General features: G+C 38.9%; 1 long non-coding RNA gene across 1 annotated transcript; it reads right to left on the reverse strand.

Annotated features, from left to right (window-relative positions):
* Positions 1 to 20876: 20876 nt before the first annotated feature.
* LOC114158918 (uncharacterized) lies at positions 20877 to 21316 on the reverse strand. The gene is made up of 2 exons (XR_003598500.1): positions 21198 to 21316; positions 20877 to 21117 (listed from the first exon to the last, which is right to left on the reverse strand). It is a non-coding gene; the product is annotated as an uncharacterized LOC114158918 (long non-coding RNA).
* Between the last annotated feature and the right edge of the window lie 969 nt (positions 21317 to 22285).

The following is a 22285-nucleotide window of genomic DNA, read 5'->3' on the forward strand; positions in this document are numbered from 1 at the left end:
AACCTGAGAATATCCAAGATTTATATCGTTCCTACTCTAAAGAACCTCTTGCATATTTACATGGTCTTTATGTGTTTGTTTTTCATATTATTAAAGTACCCTTAGCTTGGATGGCATTCTTTTTTTTTTTTGTAATTCAAATTTTTTATTGATTTTCTGAAAATTATCTCACATAAAACACAAATACAGAACAAAAAAAAACAAAAACAAAAAAGGCTGGTGCACCACCCCCTGCCCCCCCAATACCCAGGGTACAGTCATATATTATATGTATATTACAGTGTCAATTCAAAAACATTCAATCGTTGAGAGAAAGGTAATTGTCTGGGAAAATCAGACTTCATCCAGATACATTACTCGAAGCCATAGTTCTTTTCAATGAGTCCCAAAAGCTATCCCATTCCATGTCCCTGTTCCCATCCATGTTGTTGAGCATGACTTCATAAGAAGCTGTATCCGTCATTGATTTAATCCACTCATTTAGCTCGGGACACTTTGTGGTCTTCCAATGTCTTAAGATGATCCTGCAGGCTGTCACCAGACCGACCATCACAACTGCAAAAGCTCCTTTTGGGGTGTTTGGCATTTGAGATCGGTCTCCCAGTAAACACAGTTCTGGAGTCTGAGAGATCTCTGAGCCAAGCCATGCACTCAGAGCCTCCAAGATTTTAATCCAAAATGGTGAAACCAGAGAGCAGTCCCAAAAACAATGCAAATATGTGCCCACTTCTTTCTTACATTTCCAACATCTATTGTTTGACATTATTTTCATTCTATGTAACCTCGTAGGTGTATGATAATATCTATGTAGCACCTTATACTGTATAAATTTGCTTCTGGCCTCTTTCACATATTTACCACTCTCTGACATTACCCTCAACCATCCTTCTTTTGTATACTCTTTTCTCAAATCTTTTTGCCATAGGAGTTTAATATTTGACGATTCACCACTCAGATTACAACTTAGCGGCCTATAAAATTGCGAGGCAGTGTGTCGTTCACGCGGCATCTTAATATAATTCAATATATCATTTTCTACAATCTTTTTAAATTTTGAGGTAACACAATGTCTCATCTGTAGATATTTCCAAAAATTTGCTTTACCTTCCAAATTAAATGTGTGAGTAAGTTCATTGAAGGACATGAATTGTCCATCTTTGTACAAATCACCAATGACGCATATGCCACGTGAATGCCACTGCCTCCAAAACACAGGTGTTTACCAATACATATCTCAGGATTATTCCAGAGAGATGCATACTGCTCTACCTGATGTGGGAGCTTTAACAGTTTGTGTACCTTTGACCAAACTTTACAAGAATGAACATAAACTGGGTTTGTTGTGTCGATCTTTTGAGATAATTTGTGTTTAGGGTCAAACGGCAAACATATATCCCTTTCAATATGTAACCATTCCTGCCCATTCTCACCTTCCCAATATTTAACTAATTTTGCCATTTCAAATGACAAGCAATAGAGCTTAAGATCTGGAAGTTCTAGGCCGCCCTTTTCCTTAGGAGCATATAATTTTTCTAATTTTATTCTCGCTCTTTTACCTTCCCACAAAAAATGTTTAATTAAATTTTCATACCTTTTAAAAATATCAAGTGGAATTGTAATAGGAAGCATCATAAGCAGATAATTAAACTGAGGGGCGGTAATCATTTTTATAACATTAATCTTACCCCATAATGTTAGTTTTATCTTCCCCCACTTTTCAAAATTTGTTTTAATTTTTGAGAGTACCGGATCAAAATTTAGTGAAGGTAACGCTTCCAACTCCCTACTGAGCCTAATCCCAAGATACTTCATACCTTCAGGTACCCATTTGAATTTAAAATCTTTAACCATGTGTGAATTGCATAAAGAGGATAATGGCATGGCTTCAGATTTAGCCCAATTTATTGAGTACCCTGAAACCATCGAATACATCTGCATAGTGTCCATCAGGTGCGGCAAAGATGTAAGCAGATGTGTTATAAGTGATAAAATATCGTCTGCATATAAAAGCAGTTTGTGTTCTTGTTGTCCCCATAATATTCCTTTGATGTCCTTATTTATCCTAATGCTCACTGCTAAAGTTTCAATAAACATGATGAATAATAATGGACTAAGAGAACAGCCCTGACGGGTCCCCCGTGATAAGTTAAAAAAGGATGAAATGGTGCCATTGGTTATGACAGCAGCCTTTGGTTCTTTATACAATATTTTGACCCATTTAATAAAAGAGGGTCCAAATCCAAAATTTGAGAGAGCCGAAAAAAGAAAGCTCCATTCCACTTTATCAAACGCCTTCTCCGCATCTAAGGAGATAGCAACGACTGGCTCCTCCTTTGACTGACTCAACCACATCAGATGTAGCAATTTTCTAATGTTATCAGACGAGGAGCGGGTTTTCATAAAGCCTGTCTGATTCTGATGGATAATACTAGGAAGTACTTGTTGTAAGCGCACAGCCAGCGCCTTGGTTAATATTTTACAGTCTACATTTAATAAGCTAATTGGCCTATAATTTGCCGGGTCCGTGCTATCCCTATCCTTTTTTGGAATCAAGGATATCAGAGCTTCATTAAAAGTAGGAGGCAGCTGTCCTCTCTCAAAGATCTCTTGATAGACCTTTTGTAACACTGGAGCAAGAATATCTATATACTCCTTGTAGTATTCTGATGGAATACCATCATACCCGGGGGATTTCCCCATCTTCATCGCTGAGATTGCCTTCCTAATCTCCTCTTCAGTAATTGGTGCTTCCAACCACTCTACATGCTCCTGAGATAGCGTTGGTAGCTTGAGTTTGGAGAGAAAAGCATCACTTTCTCTTTGGTTTGTCTCGCTAAACACTGAAGATGTATACAATGTTTCATAATATTGTTTGAAGCCATTGTTTATGTCTTTTGGTAAGGTTACTAAAGTATCTCCTTGTTTAATGGCAGGGATTGTGTTCAAAAAATCCTCTTTTTTAACTTGTCTTGCTAATAATTTGCCCGTTTTCTCCCCTCCCTCATAAAATGAAGTTTTTAACCTGAATAGAGAATATTCCACTTTTTTTGTTATAAATTTCATTTAACTGAAACTTAAGCCCACAAACATCTCGATAAAGTAAATCATCATAACACCTAGCCAAATTGCTTTCTTTAAGTTTGATTTCTCTTTCCAATTTACGAATTTTACATAGACTCTCTTTTTTCTTCCATGAAGTGTATGCTATAAGTTTACCTCTCAGAAATGCCTTAGAGGCCTCCCATGCAGATTGAACATGCTCTGTACTGCCAATATTTATTTCAAAAAAGTATCTCAGGTCCTGCCCCAACTGTTCTTTAAAAAGTTTGTCCTGTAAAATCGAGACATTCATTCTCCATCTTGAACCTCTTATATTCCCCAGTCCTAATCTTATGCATAATTCCGTAGCTGCATGGTCAGTGAGTGCAATAGTTTTAATATCACAACTCCGCACATTATTTACTATGAGTTTTGAAACCAAAAACAGATCAATCCTAGAATAGGATTTGTGACAATGAGAATAAAATGTGTACTCTCTTTTGGACGGATTGATTAACCTCCAAACATCTACTAGACCCAAATCTTCCTTTAACATATGGACTGCATCTCTTCCTTTAGAGCTAAGTGAACCTTTTGGTGCGCTTTTATCAAGTATAGGATCCATAACTTCATTAAAGTCCCCTGCTAATATTATTTGTCCTTCCATATCCCCCAATATACTATTTATTTTGTGGAAAAAATTAGGGTCCTCCTTATTGGGCGCGTATATGTTGCAGAGTATGACCTTTACCCCTTCCAGCATTGCTTGGACGCAAACTATTCTTCCCTCTGTATCCTTAGCTTGTTTTATCAATGAAAACTGAATATTTTTCTTAATAAGGATTGACTCCATTGCGAGCACTCGAGTGAGAGCTATGAAAAATATGTCCTACCCAACCCATCTTAAACTTGGACTCTTCCCCCTCATTTAGGTGAGTTTCTTGGAGAAATATTATATCGGTTTGATTCGTCTTTAAATATGCCAATATTTTGCGCCTTTTGGCTGGATTTCTGCATCCATTAATATTCCAAGATGTGAATTTTATATACTTCCCAGTCATTGCAGATTATAGATTGATACACATTTTAAACCTGTAACAAAACACTCTGAACTAATATATCTATACCCCGGTCCCCTGATCCCCAACCTGCTCTGTGAGTGCACCCAGCCAAAATGAAAACAATTTACATGGGCAATAAACATTCCCGTCATGTAAACGGATAGAAACAACAACAAAAAAAAAACAAACTCGAAGCCTACTCTATTGCTGCTGTCTACCGCAGCTGAAAAAGAAAAATAAAGAATAACTAAGAGAAAAAACCTTATCAGGTCCGTGGACTCTGCTTCTCTCTGTTCATGATGACAGGTGGCGAGGTCCGCCTCCCAACAGTCAGACACAACATCTTCTATGGGGCTCCTAGGAATTACATCAATCAGTTGAATTTGGGGTGTCCTCCCCCTGCTCGTTCTCCTCCCGGCTCTCCTCATTGAAAAACTTCTCTGCTGCTTTCGCCGAGCTGAAACTTATGTTTTTGCCCTTCCACCTCACGCGCAGCGTGGCTGGAAACGCCAGGGTGTATTTAGCGTTGCGCTCTTGCAGCTTCTTTTTCACTGCGGTGAAAGCCTTCCTCTTCTCCGCCAGTTCTTTAGACATATCTGGAAACACTGATAGCCTGCATCCTTGCCACTCAAACCCGCGCTTCTCCTTAGCTGCCATAATCACTTTATCCCTCGCTGATTGCCTCAGGAATCGAATAAGAACCGGTCTCGGGGCTCGATTCGGGTCGGGTAACGGTGCGAAGACCCGGTGGACTCGTTCAATCTCGAACTCGGCGTCATCGCGAACTCCAAGACCGTCGATTAACATCTTCCGAACACAGCTCAAAAGTGTCCCATCAGTACCGATAGTCTCTTTCAACCCAATTACTCTCACATTATTCCTCTTACTGTGATTTTCGAGAGCTTGCATGCGGTCCAGCATGGCTTCCATTAGCTTGCTTCTCTCACCAACTGCGGTGCGCAGCCGCTCCGAAGTGTCCTCCAGGCGGGATATACGTGTTTCAGCCTCCGTTAGCCTTTCTTGCATTGCAGCCACCGCTGCATTCAGTTCCGACGTCGTCTGCTTTATTGTGGAGACATCAGCAGCTACGCTTTGTAGCATGTTACTCATTTTAACCACTTCCGAGAACAAATTCGTTATATTAGGAGGAGGAGGTGTTTCCCCCTGTTCTTCCTCATGTGAAGGGCTGTGACGGGTCGACATGCGGCCTATACTCTTTGAGTGTTTCGTTGCGGCCATTGCAGGATTAAAGTACTTTTTTCCCCAAAAAGAAGTCCACAAGCCTATACTGCTCCCTCACTTGCTGAGAACGGTATCAAATAAGAGCCCCTTACCACAGTATCGTCGTCTAATTACATGTCGGGAAACGGAGAGCCGATAGCCAGCTGCCATCTTGTTCGCCTGCCCACGTGACTCCGGATGGCATTCTTTAAAAAAGAATTACGCTCAAGTTGTGAGCAGTCTCCAGTACAAAATTAACATGTTGGTCTCAGCATACTGTAACTTAGAAGGGTTTTACTGCCGCTGTTGGCATGCACAATCAGTGCAATCATAAAATCATATGCACCTGGTCGTCTGCAGTGAGTCCTGGTGGACCCTGGCGGATGACAGGTTCTATACGGCCGGCAGGTTTTGTGGTTGGTTTGATGAAAGAGTGAACGTGGAGAAAAGAAATCCATCTAGGCTGACGCCGCGCACTTGGGGGAAGAAATTCCTTTCATCTGCTTTTTCCGTGATCTTATTCAGTCATGATCGGAATCTAATAAGAGATGGTGCAGTAGGACTTTGGAGAGCTTTGACTTTCTGCAAATGAAGCTCAGAAGTGATTGGCAAAGAATCCATTTTGACCAGGAACAAGCTCTTCATTTTTTTCACCTTTTGAACCACAGTGGCAAATTTGTGAGTCCACTGACCTGACAGCACACTACCCATTTGGCTGGTAACATTCAACAATATCCACCCATTTATTTAGCTGGATCTGCAATTTATTCATGAGTGTAACTGTAATACAGCATAAAGCTGCAACATGATGTCCCTTTGCTCCAACACACTGAAGTTCAAAAGTTCAATCCGAGTTAAATCAATTGCATTGCCTCAAAAAGCATTTATACAACTTGATTTTTTTTTTTTTTTTCCAGATTTTGTCGCAGTAGATTCACAAACGTCATTTTATATAACTGAAATTTTCTCTGAATGTCCAACAGTAAGATACAGTTGTGACCTGGAAGAGAATGGCTAATACATTTTGCTGAAATTGCAGCTCGAGGTGTATCTCTGACTTTGCATTTCTAGTAGCTGATATTTTTGCCCGTTTCTTCACAAATTGCTCTAGCTCAAGCAGATCGGATGGATGGTGTCTGTGAGCATCAATTTTGAAGAATTTTCACAGATTCTCATGTTGTTTATGTTGTTTCTGTCAAGCATAGTGTTTTAATTTGTCCCCTACATTGCTTGTGGCAAACAACTTTTCCTGGCTTTCTTTAAAGAAGGTCCCACACCTGGTACTCTCCAATAATAATCTAAATCTAGTTGCTGTCAACAAATTCTACTGTCTAACCATTGATTTAAGTAGCTCATGTAGAGTTAGCATGTGTCTTTTTCTTATACCTTTCTTCATACTGTGTCAGTTTAAGTAGATGGCCATGTCTTTTGAGTTTTGCTGTTGTGCATGATGTTGCTGTTTGCTTAGCAATTTAGAATTTTGTTTCACAAGCTAACCCTGCTTTAAACTCCCTAACCTGTCCGGTTTGATTTTTACATCCTGGTTGTTACTAATACTCATCAACAAATCTCTGAGACTTTCAAATAACAGGTGTATTTTTACTGATAATAACACAATACACTTGTACACAGAAAAAGCTTGAAGTATCCAAACATAAATGATAAAATGTGAAAAAGTTTAGAGGGCATAAATATGTTTGCGAGGCATTTTACAACTACTATCATTGTTTTTCCTTTCTAATCTAATTTGCTGCTTTGACACAGTGTGGGATACATCAGTTGTTTGGAAGTTTATGATGTATCCCAGTTTATCAGTACCTATTTGGTGTTTAGGTATAATCTTTATGACACCTGATAAACAGCTGGGAAATTTACAGTGTGGTTGTAAAGCCTGGCGTTGGGCTGTAGCCAACTGGTGTCCATGACAATCTCTGCCTCTCGGTTGGAGCTTCAACCTGCCCAGCTATATGTGCCACAGCAGCTCAACATTCATCACACTTCATTATCCAAGGCACAAAAACAGAAACGAGCACACAAAGTGCAAAAAAAAAATATCATCTGCTGAAGCTCAGGCACCCCATGGCGTCATGGGATGAGATTCTGTAGTTTATGAAGTCTGTGACAAAACTGGCAAACATCACACACCCCTGGCCCCTGCTCCTTGATGTTGTTTGACATTGGAGTGAGGAGGAGGTGTAATGAAGCTAGACCTGCTCTTTTTTTCTAATGTGGTGTGACAGGTCCTGACTTCCAGAGTAAGATTAATGTGAGCTACAGCTGGACACATTTAATGTCATCTGCAATACCACGCTGCTCTAAAAAATGAGAGCCCAACAGTCATACATTCCTGTGGCACATTGTCCATATTCATTAGCAAACAATTTATAGGATCGTTTTGGAGGTTTTTTTTTTTTATGAGCTGCCACCAGATCTATCAGTCAGTCAGCCTCTGAACCCGTCAGCAGAATTGAAAGCCTGAGACAGATGGGTATGTATCAGGCTTTCATGAATCACTTATTAACCATCGGGTAGTTTTCATTTGTCTTGTTAAGAGATTTTGGTGTTTCCTTAAAGACACAAAAGAAAAAGTTGTGCATATGTCTTAAAGGCATTCAGACAACAGGAAGTCCAACATAAGTGTCAAAGTGCATAGACAAGGTTTGTTCAGTAAATAAAATCCAGTGCTACCAAATGATTGCACAATTACATTAAGAGTAAATGTAATTTAATCTCAATATAAACACAGCTATTCTTAGGTTTCAGGAGTTTCTGAACATTTTTAAATAAACAGCATCATAGAGACCAAGAGACATAGCAGAAAGGTCAGAGATGAAGTTCTTGAGAAGCTTGATGGGGAGTTAGATAATGAAACAATATCCCAAACGTTAAAGATCAAACAGAGAACAGCTCAATCAAGCTCCTGAAAATGGAGCAATTATCACTACAGTTCAAACCAGACAAGTAGCCAAGAGACCCATTACACTTATTTGTAAGACATCTGCATAGATCAAATACGATGCAAATTACAAACTTTTGACATTTTATTTGCGAAGTAACAAAAACCATGAGTCTTTTTTTTCCAGTTCACAATAATGAGCAATTCTTTTTTTAATCTATAACATAGAATTACAAGTAAATAAAGAATGTTTTGGATGAAATGAGAAAAATTCAAGATGTGTAAAAGTTTTTACAGGACTGAGAGAAAGAAGGGAGATAAAATTTTATTGTCAGGAAAACCTTTCTCCTCTCACTGACCTTAGCGTCTAATCTTCAACAGTTCAATTTGGTTGTTTACAGGTATTTTCTCGATCAGATTTCACTCTGAGATTCCTCTCACAATAGTTCCCCTCTTTTCAGTTCAAGTACACGACATTTAGCACTTTAGCTTCGACAAAGCCCCCAAAATCACAAAAACCAGGGGTTTAGGGCTCAGCTGGATATTCAGCTGACATTTCCCAGCGTTGCCTTTAATCCAGCAGCAGCATCTCCTCACTTTGATGCAACTTGCCCGTGCCAACGTCTTCCTATTCACTGCACGTTCCATTGTAGCATGCATCTTAATCTGAAGAGACGGTTCCATCTCAGCTCACTACAAGTAACCTTCCCGTGCAGTTTCAGTGAATGGGAGGGAGCGCCCCCCGAAATAGAAATGAAAAGAGATTATTTCAGTGGGAGAATCACAGTTTGGAGCAACAACCTGAGAGAGGGAGAAGGGGATGAAGTCAGGAGGAACAAGATGGGAAAAGTGTAATGAGATGCACAGAGGAAAAAAGTATTTATGATGTTTGGCTCTTTGGTGTATTGCCTTCCTCAGGCTGGGATTATTAGAAGAAGTAAGTCTTATTGGAATCTCCGCTTGTTTCAACATTCAAGGAAGCAGCCTTTCAATATCTTTGGCAAGGTGAAAAGAGAGTTGACTCATGACGAATGGATGGGTTAAGTAACCCAATCTGTCTGCATTGTCTTGTGTAGAGAGCAATCAGCTTGACTCCATTGGTTTCAGGCACAGAGGGAGCAACTAGAATTTAAAAGGCAAATTAGGTTCAAATCCAAAATGAAGTACTGTAGAGGAAAGTAATGAATGGATTCCACTTTCCTGATAGGCTTTATGCAGCTGATATATTACCTGGAGACCTAATATTGAGCACTGATAGTCTGAGGACCATTAAGTAACCCTTCTTAGGTGAATACACCTGGTGCTCTATTTTTTACTGTGCTTCTGTCCCTTTGAATGAAAGAATAAAGATACTATTAGGAGACACTTGTTAAATTGAAAGTTATTGTTCAAAATTTTGCTTTTTGTGTCCTTTAGAAGAACATGAGTGTCTTAAATGACGTCTGTTTATCAAACCATGTCATTATTATACACAGCCCATTATTCTGCATTGATCTCATTCATCAGGCTGCTGCAGTATCAAAGAATACGTCATTTTTAAAACCCAGACAAAGAAAAATAATTTTTTAAAAATCCAAATTTCCTCATGAATTTTACAGTGGAGAGTTTTTTTTTTGTTTGTTTTTTTAGCAAGTCTGCTTTGCTTTGCTAAAAGCTGGAAAGTAGCATCACAAGTTATATTTTTTTTATATCAGAAGCAAATTAAGAATTATTGCATTGGTACTTTAAATTGTAGATTTTGATTTGAAAACGCATACTATTGTTGATAACTCAAAAGGTTTCTATTCTTTAGTAAAGGCACCATGTTGAATAAAAAGTTATTATATTAAGCCAGTCTTATCAAAAGTTCCACAAATTGCCTTGTTTTCCATTAATATATATTAAATATATATGAAAATATATGTTACGTTTGTTCATAAACCAGCCAGTTTAATCTATCAAGAAAAAAAAGAAATCAGTCTGAAGGATGTTAAACACAAGCACAGTTATTCTCTTCTATTCTTATTATTATACAATTATCAACTTCAAATGTCACTGTGCCTTGTTTCTGTTGCCTTGGAAACATTTCAATCAGCATCTGTTGATATTGCGGCTGGTTGATTGTCTCCAGAAGACCTAAATAGAAGCCTGCATTTGTGTGTTGCTGCGGAATTTGCAGAAATGTGTAGAGTTAAGTGAAATGAAAGGACTCTGTGTTTGCATAAGAGCGAAAGAGGAGAAGAATAATGACAGGCGCTAGTCACATTTTTCTTAATAATAGTCTGTAACTCTGCTGCAAGATGTGTGGCTGTTGGCATCAGGCTGCCAGAAATACCAGCCACACACACCAGTGGTCACCGACTAGAGTGCCAGGAGGGAGGAGAACAGAATGCTAATTGGTAGGCTGAAAAGAGCACGACATCTGAGTTTCTGCTCAAGCAAAAAGATTTCACTGACGGGACACGCATCGCCCCAAGAGGGACATGTGTGAACACTCGGGAACAGGTAGTCACATGTACTCAGTCACACCCTAAAGGCAATAGACTATAGAAAACACAAATGACCACACTCACATTCATGCTGTATTCTCAATCTGACCTCTGGGGCTCCATTAACAGAGAACCAGATGTCACTGAGCCTTTGGAGAAAGCAGCAGAAGCAGGCTGGGATTTTTTTTTCCTTCTTTAGGGGCTAAACTTTTCACCACCTTTCTAACCTCTTTTGAATCACCTGCTTCAGGGGGTGTTCACTCACTGAAACTTCTCACGTTACCTTGTTAGCCTCTTCATAGCACTTACTGTGCTGCAGATGCAGTAGATGGACTATATGGTTTATGAAGAATAGAAAAAAAAAAATCCAATAAAGAAGGGGTTTAGGATCCAAGAGCATATAGCTCCACGAGTCAAACTCGGTAACACTCCGAGTGAACCCCAGACTGATCAACTGCTTCTTTGAAAGTACGAACAATCTGTAAGGTTGAAAAGTGCTGCTTCTATGTGCCTCGCCCTCTTCTCTACACATTCATGAAGATATAGTGTTGAGAAGGGAACAAATTGAAGTCAAGGTGCAACAAAAAGACTGCAGAGGCAGGAAAAGCGTTAGATCATACTTACAGCTAAGCTAGAATCTTTTCATACCTCTGTCAGATTTAGGTAAAAATTTTAAATAGGAGGTTAAATAGAATACTTTTTCTGACAGAAAGTAATATTACATTGTAATATTTTGGAATGCCTCACCCAGAGTCCATTCATGCACACACTTACAGGTATGAGTGTGTGCATGCAATGTTGCTTGTCCTTTCTGGCTCTGTGTTGCTCTGTGACAGACTTGGACCTGCCCTGGGTGCACCAGGCCTCTTGCCTAACAACCTGCTGCAACCTTAAGTAGATGATGCGTTAATATTGAGAAAGGCATAAAAAAAATTTTAAAAAATAAAATAAAAGATAGATAACATAGAAAATATATTGTTTAAATAGTCATTATCTTTTGAGAGACGCCTATCCTTTTTGGTGGGTGGAAAACAATTTTAAATCCTAAAGCTTATAAAGACTCTGTGACTACTGCCTGAGGTTGTGGTCACATGGGTGGATCAATTTTGAGCATCAGATTATTGGTGCCTGGAGGACATGTGTCTTTCATGGATGTAAGCTTTCATCTGAAAGGGGCTAGAGTCTCAAACCTGATGCATGTGGTTATAATCTATTTTATTTATTATCTACCTTTGTCACAAGACCCCTTCAGCCTGATTGCTGTATTGTTCATAACCCAGAGCAACGCAGTCGGGACTGTCTGGTAGAGAATAAATGACATCCTGGATCTGTCTACAAGTGTTGCTTATAGGAAAGCTTCCTTTAAATTTCTCTGGAGACCACATGGTTTCCTATTTGAATGTCGGAGATATACTCTGTAGGATGCCTGGCCTTCTTTGTAAGAATAAATGCTGAAAGGACCACGTTGCCTCACCATAATGATTGAGCTTTGTGTACTGATTCATCTAGGTTCACCAAGGTATTTATATTTCAGATTTAATTAAACGGGGAATCCAGGTTCCCATCAGCGAAAGATCTTCACTCTAGAGCTCAGCTGCAGCTTAAACTCAATAAAAGACATAGATAATGAAACTTCCCATTCGTAATCTGGTTAAATCCAATGATATTGCTCATCATTTCCTCCATTGAAACCGTGGGAGATCATTGAGCTTTGTGATGGGAATTCCTCTAGGTCAAGATGGCAAGTTGTCATGAGGCCTTTAAATCAAAATTCTTTTGAGCTGGGTTCATCTGCTTTCACTACATCCTTTATGATTTATGATTCTGGCTTAAAATATTGTATTTACCTATTCCTTTATATTTTGTGGAAATCAATTTGTAACCAAAACCTGCTATTAACTCTTTTTTCATTTAAGTACATATGTATGTTTTAGTTATTTATAGAGTTGTTTTGTTGGTGTCTGTGATTTAGTTTGGAGACTCAAGTTAGAAATATATAAACAAGTGTCTTGGTTACAAGAAGATGCGTGGGAGCACAGCGAGGAAAAAATAACCCAGTAAAGTTTGATTTGTTTCTTTCCCTATGTGCATAAATAGTGTAGAAAACATCATCCATCACCAGGTTTGATGTCAGGACTTCACTTTTGCAGCATGTTAACCACATTTTGCATATTCAGCCAAAGATTGTAAGACAGAATATTCCTTGTTCTCTCAGAAACTAGCCAATATAAACAGTTTGGAGCTGTACATGCTCTCCCTCACTGGCAACCCCAGTCCTCATACATACCAATCTCTATGTGAAAGGTTCCTGTGCAAGCTGTTTTTTATGACTTTTTCTGGAAAATGTGGAGTGTCCTTTTTTAGCTGATTCAACCTCTAACATCCAGCAAAACCATCGATGTTCAGACTGATTTTTAATGTTGGTCCTACTCCAGTGGGAAATAGGCCTTAGTCTGAATTTGTGGAAGTTATTACAAAGAATTAACCCTAACTCGGAGGGGCCATCTCTGTGCACCCGACTTACTGTTTTACTACTCTAGTATAAAACATGATATAAAGCTTGAGAATTCAGTAGTATCCACTGATAAATTTCACCTTTCTCCAATTTCTCCTTTCTGGATCCTCTGGGTGTGTGAGGTAAACAAGAGGAAATCTATTTTCCACTGGATTTTGCATATACTGTAACAGTACATTTGCTCATTATGTACCCCACGTTTCTGCTTTCTTCCTCTGATTTTGTCAGCCTCATTGCCTGCACTATTGTTGACTTGTCTGTGCCTCTCACGCCTGCCTTTCTCACGCTTCACTCCATATCCTGTGCTGTAATAGAGACCTATTGATTTTTATCCCAAAGTACTTCTCACCAAGCATCTGGAAGCATCTTTTACCTACACTGTGAGGATTTTCTTAGGTTACTGAAAGGTGATAAATTTAACTACCCGGTAGCTTTTAATTTCCAAATTGTTTCTATTTCACAAGATGGAGCTGACATTTGGATGTATTCCACAATATCCAACTCAAAGACTCAAAATTTTGCTGGGGGTTGTGATGTTATTCTTCATGCTTAACCATTTTAGGGACCGTTGCATCCTATTAAATGAGAGAACAGCCTAGAAACAACAGAGCATTTGTCTCCTAAGTACCTCACATAAACCCTTAATGTTATTTTCTCCACTTTTCCTCTAAAAGTAGTTTTAAATTAGTTGAAATTGACACCCTTGAGCAAATTGTTCTTGGTGCTCTTTAGAAAACAATACCACTCCTCCTTTTCTAGCTTACTGTAGTGATGGAAAATTGGGCAAAATGTGTTTTTAATTAAAAACAAGAAACGTTTCCCTCACAAAAAGCACTGTGAAATTAAATAAGGATCCAATCAGGGATGGACTAGTCAACAAAGTCACACACGAAGTGAGAAATAAAGAGAGGGCTCTGTCCAGTTATTAATCAGGCTGTAAAAGGCTGTCCAGATCGTAATCGGAGACAATAACCATTTGCCAATTCAGTATCTAATTACGAGACAGTCTCGGACTCGTGAACCCTGAGAGGCAAAGTGGGTGATAGCAGCAAGAGGAAAGCTGGTCTGCCGCTTGATGCCGCTGGGCTCTTTGTTTTCTGTTGGTACAAATCAGTCATCATTATGCACAGAACAAACAGACACTGTAGCTCCACGTGGATCTATTGATGAGAAAAATGGCTGCTGAGCTGTTTGGCTTCAGGGAAGATGTGATAATTACATGTCTCATTCTAAAAGGATATATTTTTTTCATATCGCTCCATCATGTCAAACAGCTTTTTTGTCATTGTGAAAAATGCATAAAAATACAAAAAAGAAAAAGTGTTCTCTTCTTTAAATGACCTGGAGGTCACTACTGTCTGTTCAACTTTACGGGAAATAGATAACACTGAGTTTCTCAGACTTTAAACTTGCAAGAACACCCCCTAATTTAGTAACCACCTGTGAGCAGTCGTATTGTGTTTTCTTGACAGTATTGACCGAGATTTGAACCGGGCTCAGACCTTTGATCAGATATCACATCTGGACCTGGGTTGCTAGATGTTTGGGTTAGAAGCTTTACGACCTCTGTTGTTTTTCCTGACTGCCCCTTGCCTGTTCTTCTTAGACAATAAAAACAGGAGCCGTTGTAAGGGAGCCCAGAACGCTCTGTGGATTCCTCGGAGAAAAGGTTCTCAGAGCCTTCTCCCAAGAGTTCTCAAAGCCTTCTCCTTTTGCAAAAGCTATACATGAAATTCATATACGTTGTCTGTGGTTCTTTCTTTTATTTAGGTTCGAAAGGAAAATACCTATCATATAGTCTACAATTATTTTTTTTTTAGTTTACAGAAAATAAAGACTAGAAATTGACAGTCACTTTATGGTGACTGGATTGGATAATGCTTTGGATAATGCTTTTATTAAACTGAAATTATCTCAGTTGGTTTCTGTTTTGGCAACAGAAACCAACTGTTCTTAAAAAGATTTTCTTCTTTTTAACAAGAAAATCAAAATCAAGACTTTCCAGTTGAATATTTTTCCACTAAGACCATGGGAATAATTTTTAAAAGTTTGTCAGTGTTGAGAAACTTCTTACAAGGCTTAATTTACTCATTACACATCAATTGAGACAACAGTGTCAAGCATCATTAACTCAGACTACTAGAGTCCCTAAAAAAAAGTTGAAGAGCATCAGTTTGCCAACCTCACTGAAGGTCCATTCAAATCACTAACTTCTACTGGAAAAGCAGTAGAAGCTAAATCTTGTCCTGAAGAAATATGTGATTGTTTTATGGCGTTCAGTCAGGACTTGTTCAAAGTGTAGAGCAGTTATTGAAGCAGTGTGACTGTAAAGTGCACTGTAAAGATATTCATTTCAATCACAAACCTTTAAGCATTTTCTTGGGTTTTTATGTGATTGATCAACATCAGTTGGTGCATGTGAAGAAAAAATACAATTACTTTTCCTGCAATTTGTTTCTTGCTTAATCATGTATGCCCTGCATCATAATAATTTTGTTTTCATAATGTTTTTGTGGTGTAGTCATTCAATATTTACAAATCTATCTACTGTAAAGTACTCTTAACAAAAGCTTTAAACATTGTGTAAGCTAAAATGGTGTTGGAACAATCCTTTTGGGTGTGGCGATGATTTGTTTTCCATGTGTATGCACTCAGGCTTTTCCAGCCAGGAGCTTTTCAATGCAGATGAAACCCAGCATGAAGTCTGTTCCAAGGTGCTGCTGCAGTCATTCAGTGTACAAACAGCTCAGTGTAAACTAGTGCTGTGGTTTGCTGCCACCGCATCCGTGGAAGAATTCAACTTTGAAAGTAGGAATATGGTCTTGAGTTAGGCCATGGATGTGTCGTGGAAAAAAATATTATTTCCAAGCACTGTTCAGGTGAAATCACTCAATCAGGTTTATTCATATATTGTGCACAGTATAGAGAGCTTGTAGGACAATCAGTAATGAAGCAGGTCTGGATGGAAAGCTCTGTCAGGCAGAGACAACACATGAGTTTTGTACCAAGGATAAAGAATTAACAACAAAGAGAGAGACAGCCTGGTTCTGATGCAGCTGTAAAAACTACTTCCAACCTTCTACATGTAACCCAAATAGTTCTTTTGGTGAGAGTTCACAATCATTCATATAACATGACTAGCAGATGTGACCTTATTGTAATATTTCCATCACAACTGTTACAGAACAGAGATTGGGGTTATTGGTATAAGTTTTAAATTTAAGAATTATTTTAAGATGAGGTAGAAACTTGTGAAAATCAAAAGCAATTCATAAGATAAATCCAACAAAACAGAAACAAACACTGTTTTATGAAAATTGAATAAAACTCTTTAAAAAACTGCAATGAAAGATTAAAGTAAATCTGTGGAGAAACTATGTGGTCCCTAAAGATGCCTATATGGGTTTTTGTTTTTGAAAAAATGAATTAGAAACCCAACATATCTACTTTCTGTACATCCTTGACCTGTGCTGTTCCACCAATACTTGGATCTATCCTTTTCGCTTTGGTAATAGTGTCCTTATATCCCCTCTTCAGCTGTGTAATGAGTTGTATTTGGATAGAAATTGCTCGACATATGCCTTAACTCTGACAAGCTTGCAAATTTCATTATCCCACATCAATATGTGTTAACTCTAGATTTTCTTAAACTGTAATAAAACTGATTTATTCGTTTTACATCAAAGGAAATTTGGATGGAATGTGCTCCATCTCTTGAAATCTTGGGTGTTAATATAAACCCCTCTGCTAGAAATGTGGGTCATCTTCAACAAACAACTGAAGTTTGACCCATTAAAGGATATCTGTTTTTCAGTACTAATATATTTAGCTGAGAAATGTTGTAAGCAACTAATCCTGTCATGGTTGCAGTTAGAAACACTGACCATTTCTATACTCAAGCATTTCACTGTCTTCCTGTCTCAGCCATGAGTCAGTTTTTTGTTTACAGCTTTGCTTCAAGTATGTGTAATGGTCTTCCTATGAATATTAGGATGACTCGCTTGCATGTTTTAAATTGCACCTGAAGACTAACCTCTTTTCCAACTGTTTTGATGTCTTACTCATAGGCACTTGTCTGGTTTCTCTTTTCTCATTTATTGTATAAATACATTTTTACTGACCCACTAGATCCTCACATCTCTTTTCTCGTTCTTTTTTGTATATATTAACTTATTCGCACGAAAGGCCATTTTTGTATGTTTTAATTTCCCATTATGTTTTCCTTTTGATTTTTGAATACAATATAAGACTATTTTATTTGAATTTATTAGATTTCCCTTTGATTGTATGACACAGCATCTGCTCAAGTTTCATAGATTATTCTATGTTTTCAATTTCCAAAATCTCTCCATTATTCATCTTTGAATGGACGATTCCTTTTTGTTAATAATTAAGTAAGATTCCGCTTGCTTTGGAACATGGGCTTCTCAGATGTTGAGGGCAAATCTTTTAGTTCTGTTTTCTCATTTTGACTTTTGATAGAGTCTTGTTTCCGCACGAAAAGCCTTGTTTTGAAAACTTGGCTTAGTTTATGGTGTGAATCAAATGTGCATACGTAGCAGTCTACTTGTTACCCTCTGAATAAATTTCCACTTAAGAGCTATTGAAGGTCCAGTGTGCTTCATTCCCAGCTACAAATATGTCATCAATAATTTCCTACTGAAATGTCCAGATTGTACTGGCTGCACACCGTTGAGCAGATCTGAGGCATAACATGTTATCTCTGCTCTGTCTTTATATTTCATAGTGACAAACAAGGACAAACACAGACACACAGCCACATGCTCTCCTGTTATCAGAATGTATTACAGCTGCTAGTGGAGTGACTGATTTCTGTGTGTTTGTGTGAGGCATAGAGTCTCTGGCTCAGGCAATTGGCCACAACAATTTTGTAGGAGTAAACAATGACCTTTGACTCCATTACAGCTGATTGGATTGGTTTCCCCCTCCCCTCTCCTCATAGTTGGCTGGCTGCCCAGCTGTATACCCTGTGGTGACACACTGTGGACCTAACTCTGATTTCAGTCCCCTCTGCTCCCCACCTCCTTCGTATGTCTACCTTCCCCAACCAACGGCGGCTCTTTTCAGCTACCATTCATTCATCTTTCGTTCTGCTTTTTCCTCCCTTGGCTCTTTTTTCACCTCACAAATTATCTTTGATGCCTCCGGCTCCCTGCTTCTTCTTCTATGATCTACTGTATCACCCTCCTTCGTCTATCCATCTCTCTTTAAGCTCCATTCCTTTTTCCTTTCATCATTCTGTCCCCCTGCTGCTACCTTCCATCCATCCTTTTTACTCAAGCTGCGCGTACAAAAGGATGTAGACCTCCAAACATTGCCCCCTCATGCGATTGTTGAATCTTTGATTCTAAACTGTAGGCATTTTACTGCTGCCTGCAACTGTTCCAATGATTTCCACAAGGTTTTGACACTCGCTGCTGGAATCACAACCATTCAGCTTTGGTGAGCTGAGACATGAACGTTGAAGGATAAGGAATGGTTCACCAAAGCTGTCAGGAAGAGATTGGCTTACAAACTACATTCAGCATTGACCGTGGCTAAGTTGATGGAGCAGACAGGTCATGAAAAGAAGAAATGTGGATTTGATGTCAGGCACCATTTGTTGAATGTGCTTTGGCAAGACACAACAACCGGCACTCTTAAGGCTGTCTGGTAATGGTAACATACGTGACTCAATGACTGAAATTAAGGCCACACAAACTGTAGGTCTAACAAAACAGCTCAGAACGTCTTTTTATAATTTTATTAAAGATACAATTATTTGAATCATTCTGTCTGTCCCAAGAGTGACAGTCGATCCAATTGCATTTTAAGTACATGTGAGTGCTGACTCAGAGCTTTCATCTGTGTAACCTCAGGCCTAACAGAAAGACTATAAATTATACACTTTTACTTTCCTTTTCTTTCATGTAATTGAAAATGTTTATTAAGATACTTTTATGAAAATTCTTCATATTAATCATAGTTGAAACTTTTCTAATTCATTTGGCATTCAAATAACTACCTTAGTTTACTTTAAATCAAATACTTACAAAATTGTTACACTTTGACCAACAGCTCTTGATCATTTGCTACATAAAATTTCATGGGAGGAGAGGGAAGTTATCTATTTTGGGCGGATGTGTGGCCAAATGAAGGGTTTACCTTCTACTCCACTTTTATGAGATCTTCTATACCTTTATCCTTTCTACCTTCATTCTTAATCCACTCCTTTGATGTGCCTTCATCTGTCCATACCTTTCATTCTCTCTTTCTCTCTCTTCTGCAAATCTTTCTTCCCCTCTCTTTCCATTATCAGCTGCTCCCCACTCTCTTCTTCTCTCTGCACGTAGCCCACAGCTACACTTCCTGGGTTAAAGTCACTGTCAGCCTACATTACCCCACAGCTGTGTGTGCACACGTATTTCCATGTATTTTCTCCCAATCCAGTGTTTTTTATTAAACACAACCCCCAGACTGAATCAAAATTAGCATCATTTCAGATTTAGATTCGAGTAGTTTAAAAACATACCATTGGGTTTGAAGAAGCAAAATAGCCCTGGAGAGTCATCTGAGTGTGAATTTGGTGATAGTTTTCTTAGTGAGTATAAAAACAAACACTGTCTCATTTCCGTGACGGTTTTTGTGCTTACACAAGTATAGTTTGAGTTTGCTCTATTAGGACACAATATCAAAGACAAGTGTACTTTGAGTATTACCTCATAAAAATCATGATACAGCCAGGGTTTTTTATATTAAAGCTTTTCAGTCATCATCTCTTAAATTAAATACAATGTTACCAGTCAGCCTATAAGACTACATTGCCAAACATATCGAGTCACTTTCTTTCACACACATTTGAACTAGTGTGAGATTCAATCCCTAACATCACAATCAGAATGCTGTTTGAAGATCACAAGCAGCTTTTGTGGTAGGTTGTACTTCTTGACTTAGCACAGAAGGGACAATCTCTGCTTGGCTTCCTTCTGACCAACATCCATATGTGAGAACATTCTCGGGTCCAGAGAAGGGGTTGTTTCTACAAACCAGAAATCATTCTCAGAGCACACTGTGTGTCTGAGACGAGCCAGCATTGGGCTGCTCTCTGGAAGTCCTCTGTGATCTTCACAGTGTTGAACTTAACCCAAGTTCCACCTGGGTTAAGTTCCAGTTGGTTGGACCAGCCATTCCACCTTCTGTCTGTATTAGACTAATCTCTGGCCAATAACAGTGGCGTCATCAGGTGAATGTTAGGAGTTTGACAGCTCAGGTAAGGTGTAGTTATTTATGTACATCAGTACACCAACCACCATTTATAGAAAAGCAGATTCCACGTTTCTCTTTTTCTCAAAGAGCTCCATGCTGCTGGAAGCTGCAGTACATTTCAGTGAAACATAAAATGGTCTGTTTTTAGAGTTGAGAAGCAGCAGTCTGCCTGTTTTGTTAGCCGGGGATTGAGGGCAAGAGTGTGTTCAGTTCTGTTTGCTGAAACATCACAAGCCTGTCTGTCTGTTTACCTTGTCTGTGTCTCTGGTAAATCCCAAAGAAAGCCACCAAAAGTTAAATGATATGCTACAACATTTGAACCTTTTTTGCAACTCATATAAAGAGCAGGTGGATAAAATATTACAGTATTAGTGTCAGGCTCAGGCACTGATGGACACAGGGACTGAACAGAAAATTACAACCAGGTATTTATTGGGAGGTCGACAAACTCTTAGTCAGACAGGCCAGGGTCAGAACCAGGGAATCAAATCAGGATCAGGCGGCCCCTGATCTTCGGGCCGGGCAAACAGGGGATCCGAGCCCACGGGTCCAGAGTCCAGATCGAAACGGGTATCCGGTCAGACAGGCCGGGGGGGTCGAAACCAGGAGGTCCTTATCCAACAGAGAGGGTCAGGGACAGGAGAGGGATCGCTGAGGGAGGGAGAGACAGACAGACAGGTTAGGTTCTGGGCAGTCAGCTCAAGTCTCAGTAGCAGGTCTGAAGGTGTTACCGCTGAGGGTTTCACAACAATCTGATGCCGTGCAGGGAGAGTTCCGTCCTTATATGGCAGCAGCTGGAGATCAGGAGGATGATGATCAGGTGCGAGTGGTCACTGCACAACAGCAGCTGTGACAATTAGATATATAAGTACATCTTTAATTTGGAAAATATTGTAGCATATGCTTCTACAAGCAATTCTCAGAGCATAAGAGAAATAATGAGGGACTTTTCATTCCTGCAGACAAACACTCCACAAATCATTTCAATTACAGTAAAAGGTTTCACATATTCACAGTTAAAAAATTTTTTTGTAGTTTTTAAACTATGAATACACAAGTAACACAAGACTGGAGTATGTTGGATTAATTCAACTGTGCATCAACCAGTTGGTGACTTTCAGTAGGATAGTCATAAGCTTTCACCAGCCTGTGTGAGGATGTGATTAAAAGCTTACCTCTGCCACTGTTTACGAGGACACATTATGTTTCTGTGCCCTGGATTTTAATTTGTTTTAGTGTGTGAAGCGCAGAGAACAATAAGGGTGTTTAAAACTTAATTTATGTGTGTGTTAACGGTTATGAGGTTGTTACATTGTGCTGCTCATCTCTGTGTCCTTAAACCATGTTTTTGTGTACAACCAAACAGTGAATTCAAAGGAAACTTTTCTAATCTGTGTGTTTGTGCATTCTGTCTGTATTCATGTTGGAATACAGACACAGTCAGTTTCATACTGGTTTTCAAACACTCTATGTGCATGCATGTGTGTGCATGAACACTTTTCCATATCACTCTTGGCAGGAGACGCTTTTCAGTTCATCAATTTTGGACAATGTCTGCAAGGGTGCTGTTAATAAACCAGAAACCTCCTCTCGTGGAAATGGGAAAAAATGATTTACATGGTAATGAAAGCATTAACGGCCTCTGACAAAGCTCCAAATGGACAGAAAACAAATATTAATTATCTCCGTTAATCCTTTGATATGTTTCATATTCTGATTTATTTGAGCTGGAGGAGGAGGGCTTAGCCACTTCAGGCTGATAAAGCCTTTGTTGAAAGGATAATGAAGAAGTGAAAATGGACACATGGGTGGAGTTTTC

Source organism: Xiphophorus couchianus, chromosome 15, assembly GCF_001444195.1.
Source record: "Xiphophorus couchianus chromosome 15, X_couchianus-1.0, whole genome shotgun sequence".
NCBI lineage: Eukaryota > Metazoa > Chordata > Actinopteri > Cyprinodontiformes > Poeciliidae > Xiphophorus > Xiphophorus couchianus.